The 8,871-nt window shown below is 44.9% G+C and overlaps 1 pseudogene; it reads left to right on the top strand.

Moving 5' to 3' along the window:
• Positions 1 to 8,871, top strand: part of LOC110315660 — a 43,147-nt pseudogene that overhangs the window by 32,417 nt on the left and 1,859 nt on the right.

Genomic DNA, 8,871 nt, shown 5'->3' with positions numbered 1-8,871 from the left:
TCTTCCCTCCATATTTCATCCTTACCCCTTCTGTTTACACCTCCCTGTCTCCTTAGTCCTCTGCCAACTCAATACTAATTTCTGGTGTTATCTGCCCCTCCCCCTACATCATAGGAGTAACCAATATACTAGTGCACACAATATTGTCAGGATTCCCTCTGGGCACATCTGATGGCAGGAGCCTGAGGCAGTCAGTTCCATCACATTCATATCCAGGAAGCAGAGAGTGCAGGTGGCCTCCCTTTTTTCCTCCTTCCTGTGCAGCCAGGACCCCAGCCCACGAGATGGTGTCACTCTGAGGAGAATGGTCTTCTTACCTCAACCCAATGTAGAAGCTCCCTCACAGCATGCCCTGCTTGACCAAGCTTGGTTCTGGAAACCTGACCAGGGTTGAGAGGTAATGAAAAAACATCAGGTCCACAGACCCCTGTACAGAAAAGCTCAAGTGCCAGTGGGCTCTGATGCAGATGTACCAGCAGCAACCTGGAAACAGTGTGCATTGATTGTACAGGGCTGTAGAGGAGGGCTGGGCAGGAGGTCTGTGTAGGGGAGCAGTCATCTTGCAAGAGGTAGCAGCGGCTAACAATTTCTGCATACAGAGGTTTCAGCTAAAGGTCAATGGTTCCTCTATTTCCATAGGTCTTGGATATTTCTGTAACACACATTCATTCGACTTCATCTGCTCCCAACAATGCCCAGAGGTCTGTCAAGAGGCAGTCCTTACTAACTACTTACTGTTACTGCCTTGCCTCCTCAGGTTTTGCCCTCTTCCTTTGTCTTGTCAGGTCAGGCTCTTAGGCAGAACCCTACTGCTGAGGGACAATACCATCATTGAGAGGAAGAGCTTTAGAAGAAGAAAACCTTGGGGCTGAGAGTGTAGCTCAGCAGTGGAGGCTCAGCTAAGATTACATCAGAAAGCAGACAGACACTAAAACAAGACAAAAACAAAACAAACAAAACAAAAACAACAAAAACCTAAAGCTAATACAAAAGTGAACGCAAAATATCATTTAAAAATAAAAAAAACAACATTTAGAGAGGAACCTTAAGAGACTGTCTTCAGTGTGTCTAGGAAGACAGCATAGTGTGGAGGGATTGAGGAATGGGAGCACACTGGCTTGCAGAAGACGACATGAAGTCAGAGAAGACACTGACTTCATCTTGCCTGGTGTGCTTGCTCTTCAAAGCACACTCTCTTGATTAAGAGAAAGTTTTGCCTTGTCCAGAAACTTCCATTAGAGCTGTGGTCTCTTTTATTGTGACCTCAAACTTCTTTGTTTTTAGCAGGGTGGAGGGAAGGGAGAGAAGATTNTGAGACTCTTCTCAGACAGAAGCAGTAAGCGACAGGGGAACTAAGGGCTGGCTTTTCTAGAGAAGTGAGAGTCATCCTCAGGGGACAGAAACAAGGAAAGGTGTCAGGACTCTAAAGCCCAAAGCAGGTCTGGGNACAGATGGCNNAGACTGAAGTTATTGGTTAATNNAAGGATCCATGTTCTCCAANGGAGCCAGGCTGAGCTCTCTGTGTGCTTCTGCCTTGACCCACTCAGGGGGCTGCAGCCTCAAGTGCCTTCCATTCCATTTGCAAGAACCACTTCTGTGCTGCCATGATGCTAATAGTGAACTGAAGGAAAGCAGGAGATGGAGGGTGTGCAGTGACTAGGGGTTGCCCACTGTCCTCCAGATCTAGCTTCCTGGATGGAACCATCCTGCAAAGCCTCCTGGAAGAGGTGTGATTGAAGAAGTTTTCTTCCTAGGGCTTCCTTCCTTCCTTCCTTCCTTCCTTCCTTCCTTCTTTCCTTCCTTCCTTTCTTCCTTCCTTCCTTCCTTTCTTCCTTCCTTCCTTCCTTCCTTCCTTCCTTCCTTCTTTCCTTTTTCCCTTCCTTGTGTTTTCTTTCTTCCTTCTTTGCTTCCTTCCTCACTTTTTTTTTTATTCCTCCCCCCACCCCTATGTATGTGTGTGTAAATGTTTCCTGTGGAACTGTGAGAAGCATGTCTGCACCTTAAAAACTCCCTGGGGAGACTTGATGAGTCTGAGTGAGGCAGGACTGCATCCTGTGGGCAGGTGAGAAGCCAGGAGATGGATCTCAGTGGGCCTGAAAGGAGCAAACAGCCTACTTCACAGTCATGGCGGCCATCGTTCCTCTTGATCATGCCCATGGAGTAAGACTCCCCACCTCTCCTCTCGCCCTTCTACACCCCTACATCATCTCTGAGAAGAGATGGTTCAAACATCCAAGCCCTGAGGTCAACAGATGGTCAACCTGATTGGCAAGTTCAGCAGGTACAGTCATAGCACTGTCTCCAGAACACACAGGCTTTATCTCCTACCCCACCTCAGATTACTATCAGTTTTCTTCAATTCTGAGGAAAGAGGCTCATTCCCCAGTTACCCTTTCCCACTTTATCAGTTCTGAGTCTCCCTAAATGGATCAGATGTTGCCCAGTGGGCCACAAAAAGCAATTGTGGTGCTCTCCCTTCCTCTGTGTGTATGGTATTGCTGTCGTTGCTGTTGTTGTTGTTGCTGTTGTTATAGCAGACCAAATTGTCTTTCAACATAGTTGTTCCCAGGTCTCTTTCAGTCACTTTAGGAAAATTTTACCTGTCTCTGGCAGCATTTCCCTTCAGAGCAGGCACCAGTGCCTCCAACGCAAAGCTGAGGGGCCACTCACTTGTCCCAGCTCATTCTCTGCAGCTCCCCTCCCAGGATTCCCCTGTGAAATGACTCCTTGTTATGAAAAAGCAGGAGGAGGGAGGATGCTGGCCACTGAACACCCTTGTCTTTCTCCTGAGAAGCAATTAAATTCAGAATGTAAGACTCAATAAGGTTGAGATTTCTAAGCAATAGAGCCCAACTAGACCTTGGTGGGAGCTAGAGCAGAACCCATAACAGCTCCTAAAAAGCAGAAGGAGAGCCAGGTGTGGTGGTACACGCCTTTAATCCCAGCACTCAGGAGGCAGAGGCAGGCAGATTTCTGACTTCAAGGCCAGCCTGGTCTACACAGTGAGTTCCAGGACAGCCAGGGCTCTACAGAGAAACCCTGTCTCGAAAAACCACAAAAAAAAAAAAAAAAGAAAGAAAGAAAAAAGAAAAGAAAAAGAAAAGAAACATGTGATTCCTGGTTGACACTGCCACTTCTAAGATATGCCACCAGAAGCAGATTTCCTAATGTTTCAAGGACCCTGTTTGCTCAACTCCTTGTTAATCTCCACCTTCTGGGGACCTAAAAAAGAGTAGTATCTTCAAGAATGGTGGAAATCTTAGCCCTTTCTCAGCCTCCCTGCATGGGTTATCAGCCCTAACAGGGGAAATGTAATAAAACAAAGTGAGCATTTTCTACTTTCATAATCCACATTGAAATTTGGTATGAAATTTGCTGAAAGGACCCTGATATAGCTGTCTCATGTGAGGCTATGCCAGTGCCTTGCAAATACAGAAGTGGATGATCACAGTCATCTATAGGATGGAACACAGAGCCCCTAATGAAGGAGCTAGAGAAAGTATCCAAGGAGCTAAAGGGGTCTGCAATCCTATAGGTGGAACAACAATATGAACTAACCAGTACCCCCCAGAGCTCATGTCTCTAGCTGCATAAGGAGCAGAAGATGGCCGACTAGGCCATCAATGGGAAGAGAGGCCCCTTAGTCTTACAAACTTTATATGCCCCAGTACAGCTGAACACCAGGGCCAAGAGGTGAGAGTGGGTGAGTAGGGGAACAGGGAGGGGGGGGTGTATAGGGAACTTTCGGGATAGCATTTGAAATGTAAATAAAGAAAATATCTAATAAAAATTTTGAAAAAAAAAAAAAGAAACAGCCTTGGGTACTCAGATTCTGGATACTGTGCCCTTCCCTTCAGACCTGTGTATGGGCTGTGTCTCCGCTTAGGACTCGGTGTATCAGGCTGAGTACTTAAAAGAACTGTTTCTAACTCTGCATCACCAGATACCCACAGGAGCTTCTAGCCCTCACAGACAGGTGGTTCTCCAGAGCTTAGATAGTAGATATGACTGTGAACAACACTCTGACTCAGCTGAACAAACTCCATGCCTAGTTGTGCCAGGAGGTACTTGAGGCTCCACCCAATATGCCTACTCTGCGGCTTCCCCTTCCATGGCTTACAGGTTCAGAGGTTCAGTCCAGAATCATCAAGGTGGGAACATGGCAGCAACCGGAGGGGGTGGTACAGGAGAATCTGAGAGCCCTACATCTTCATCTGAAGGCAGCTAATGGAACACTACCTACCAGGTAGCAAGGGGTAACTTAGGGTCTTGCCCACACCAACAGTGACACATCTACTCCAACAGGGCCACACCTTCTATTAGTGCTACTCAGTGGACTGAGCATATATAAACCATAACAAATATTGATACAAAAATGCTCAATAAAATTATCAAAAATAGAATCTAAGAACACATCAAAATGTTCATTCATGGTGATCTACTAGGTATTATGCAAGGAATGCAGAAATGATTCAATTTGAAAGAGGTATGAAACTACATATTTCAGACTCAGAATCAAAAAATAATTGCAACCTGTCTAGATATTAAATCCTTTATCCTCGGGCTGGTCCTCTTGTGTAAGAGCTGTGGTGGCTACCACTATTCTAGTGAAAGAANCAGAGAAGTTATCTCTGGGTCAGCATCTTCTACTTACATCATCACCCCATGCACTTAAGTTTCTTCTCAAAGCAACACCACAACCATGGCTGTTCAAGGCATGGACTCTTGGACCATCCTGGAGTCTGGTTTGAAAAACACATTGTCTTCAATTCTGCTACCATCTTGACAGAGGATGACCCACAGAAGCTCATCAATAATTGGATGAGGAAACAAACATGAAGATACAGATCTGTCTAGACCTAATGGACTCCCCCCCCCCCCACATCCCATGAAAGATTCTGTGAAAATGCTCTACATGGATGGGAACATTTTCATTAAACATGGAACCAGGTACATAGGGGCTTCAGCAGATACTGCAACTGAAATGATTTGTCCCCAAGACATCTAGAACAACTCTATGGTGAAAAATAAAGGCCTGTCATCACTTACCAGAAATGACACTCTGCTTTACTTACTGCACATGTGAAAGTTATGATCTATGGAGAAGGGGGGCTCATCACTGCTGGCAGAAAGAACATTAAAAACAAAGAAATATTCTTTGCTCTCCTGGAAACTCTTTGACTTCCTAAATGAGTTTCTTGGTTTCAAGGCTAAGGACATCAACTTAATGACTCCCTTGAGGTCATAAGTAATCAGCACACTGAGTAGGATACCCAAAGATTGTCCCAAAGAACAGTGGAGTTTACTGACATTCTGGTCACATACTGTGACCCACTGCTGCCTGAGACTCCATAATTTAAACAAAGGGAAATAGGATGTGTAAAAATATCCAAAGGGTAGCTGAAACCAAAGGTTGGTGGTGGACACCAGAGAGAAGGATCATTCTGCCAGGAAATACTGGCAGGTTTCTGGAAACAAACGTTCACCAGACTACCTGACTGGTGTCCACTCTTCTTTCTGAGTTGCTCATAACAAGGTATGGTGTAACTGGACTTGACAGCCTGGCTCAATTATTCTAATCAATATGTCATCTTTATAGTAAAATACATGTAAAGACAGATACTTCTGCCAGAAGTAGGCACATATGAGGGTCCAAACTATGGTTAATTGTGGAAAACTGACTCCACTGCTATGTGGCCTGCTGGGGAAGGATAAGATTCCATGCTTATTGTTAATGATATCTCCTAGGGGTGGGTAGAAACTTTAACCACTAGTCTGAAACTTCCCAAAGAGTAGCTGAAAAGCTCTTCCAGGTACCAGACTAACCATTTACCACTCCCTTTGAATTGTGTCAAACTATATCAGAGCATTCATAGCCAAAAGTTGTCAGTAAACAGCAAATGATTTATGAATAGATGGAAACCTTCATTGTACATGCAGACCTCAGAGTTCTGGTCTCATGCAAGTAAAGAAGAGTTCCTTAACGGAAACACTGCAAAGCTATCAGTAGAGTTCAGGGAAGGGCCTCCTCCTTACTTTGGGCCTACTGTACCCAATGTAGGGAGGGATTCATTCCTATACTATTTGATTGCAACGCCTGCCCCACTGCTTTGCAGGCTCAGAGATCATTAGCTAGCCAAACTATAACTATTTATTTTTCATTAGCCATGTTCTCCAGTTCTCCATAAAGGCTATTCATCTGACTACCTGAGAGACACAGTGGACTTCTGACTACCCCACCATCTCCCCAGACACCTTAGAGCCTTGTTGTAGTGATATTCCATAGCTGAAGGTGGTANCCAAAGACAACACATCAATTTGGAAAGGCTTTACATGATTTTTCCACTCTTATACCTGTGAGGTTAGGTGGCATTTTACCATGCACTCATCACACCCAGGTCAAGAAGGCAGAAGGCACTGATGTCAAGGCCAAACAGAGACCGTCCTGAAATTATGGATCCATTAAAATTGAGGTTTCACTGGACTTAAGGCCTTTCCATCCCCTATCCATCCAATTGAGTCTTAGGCATCTTATGAATACAGGATCATGATCCAAACCCTAACAGACTCAGGCCTGGAACTGGGAACTCAAAAATGTAGATACTGGGGAAGTGAGAGCTAATGGGACTACAGAACAAAAATTCAATGTCCCTCTTGGCCACAGATGCCTACTTTGATTCTTTTGGAGAAAGGGAGAATGTGGGATTTTAGCTTTTGAAGAAGGGACATGAACTTTACAATTTGATGTGGTCCCTGTACCTGATTTCCTCTATTGCCAAGTACAAGGGAGTANTCATTGCAAAGAAATGGGTTGTAAAACAGAGATTTCATGAAAACACATGGCTCAACATTTTGAAACAATGTCTCCTCTCAAGGCAGTTGCACATTAAAACATATAATCCAAATTGTGTAAAAGGAAAGGTGCAGGAGAATGTTTTTGGACTCTTGGAAAAAGGGACACCTGGGTACATTGACTGTAGATTACATGAATGGACCCCAGAAGTAGATTTATATTGGAGAAGGAACTCCCTCAGAAAAGGATCCTAACCAAGATGAGCTACCCATGCCCTGGCATTAACAAACTCTCCCTATTCTAAGCACTTGACTTGTAGTGAAGCAGAGAGAAATCTCTAGCTTTGGAAGGAGAAGTTGCCAAGAGGTATCCCCTAGGTCAAAAGAGAGACTCCAGGAAAGGGCAGCTCAGAAACCGGTCAAGATGGAGCAAGCTGGTAAGCCGGTAGGCCACGGAAGTTCCCAGTTACATCATCAGTAGTCACTTCCCTGGACAATCTCTTGTATCCAGGAGAACCCTAGAATCACCAGTGTTGTAACAAGAGCTGCCTGTGGGGTATTCCTTCAGATCCTAATGTGTTCCCAAGCAGGTATGTTATCCATGCTCCGCAGGGTATTCCGGGGGAGAGAATAGAATACACACAGAGAACAGACCAAGGCAGAAGGAGGCTGTCCATCTGTCTTGTTGGGAAAGGGCAAGCAACAACTGGTCATGGAGATGGCACAGTGAGTCCTGGTCAAGGTTTGGGGAGCTACCTGGAGGATGTGGGCTTCAGCTGGTCCTTCCAGGAATAGGGATTATGATCTGGATCCTTCAGATTCCTCAATGGTAGAACCAGAGTCGAGAATGTCTGATGATTAGTTTTACAGACAGCCTGGTATTGACAAGCCTGCAGTTGCTTTGCTGGGAGATATTAATTTCCCCCTGAATGGCAAATTATGCAAAGAGCAATCTCTGTGAGAATAGCAAAGTGTTGTTCTCAGGAGAGAGTGTTGATGCACTTCATCCTGCTATAGTTTCCTCTAGGTTACATGAGCATGTGATGCCNAGAACAGAGAGGGATATTCCCCTGCTCATGAATCAAGGTCTCAGACACTTTGGTATTGAACACACATGATGGGGACTGATTCACAGTCTGGGGTTACTGTAGTAGTGTATGAGCTCTCATCACGCATCTGAAGAAGCCGAGAAAGGTGTTGGATAGTGGGAGATGTTAGGTGCTGGTGTTTAGATCAATCTTTTTTGTGCTAGGAGATACTGACTATGTTGTCAGATATGAGGTGACAATGCCCTCTATTTATTCTTGTCTGGGGCAGCTTATGAATTTCAGGACTAGGGGGATTACAATAGGGAGTCAGGCATATGTTCAGTGATGATGGTTGTGAACAGGGACCTAGCTGAAGAGCCCAGCTTGAAGATAGCTATGCTGCTCTTTCAGGGATTCTCCGTGTCTCTACATTTTCCTGTTCCTCAGGCTTCTGTGTGGGACAAAGCATGGTTTCCCTTTCCCTGCCCTATTATCTCTACAAGTTTACTAGTGTTTATCTACCTACAGGGTCTCTTGGGGAGGCATCACCCTGACCCTCCACCATCAATGAGCAGGAGAAGAGACACAAGAGGTTGGAGAAGCTCAAAAGAGATCTCCAGAACATAAAATATACAAGAGACGAACTGCAGGGAATCCTGGCCAATTACACTAACAAGGATTTGAACAACAGGTAGTCACTATGCCCAGTTCTTTGCTGACTATCTTGGGTCATCCTAAGCCCAGATTCCCTCATACCACTGGATGTTACAACTCCAGGCTGTACGCGTATCCAAATTTATTTTACTGATTGGATTTTTGACACAGAACTTCAAGTTCAGATATGAGTGTGATGGGGTCCCAGGCACTTTTGATTCCTGTAAATGGAATTCAGAGCCTGTGGCAAGAATCACAGTCTGGAGATGAAGTTAGTAATGTGTGAGCTCTCATCCTGCCACTTAAGAAGCTTGCACAGGTGTTGGTTTGTACTGTGTGTTTATATCCAATCCTTTCTATAATTGGCCTGGAGATAGTTTGGGTTCAATTGGTCCTG

Source organism: Mus pahari, unplaced genomic scaffold (assembly GCF_900095145.1).
Source record: "Mus pahari unplaced genomic scaffold, PAHARI_EIJ_v1.1 scaffold_6410_1, whole genome shotgun sequence".
Lineage (NCBI taxonomy): Eukaryota > Metazoa > Chordata > Mammalia > Rodentia > Muridae > Mus > Mus pahari.
This window is presented reverse-complemented; position numbering and strand designations above follow the sequence as displayed.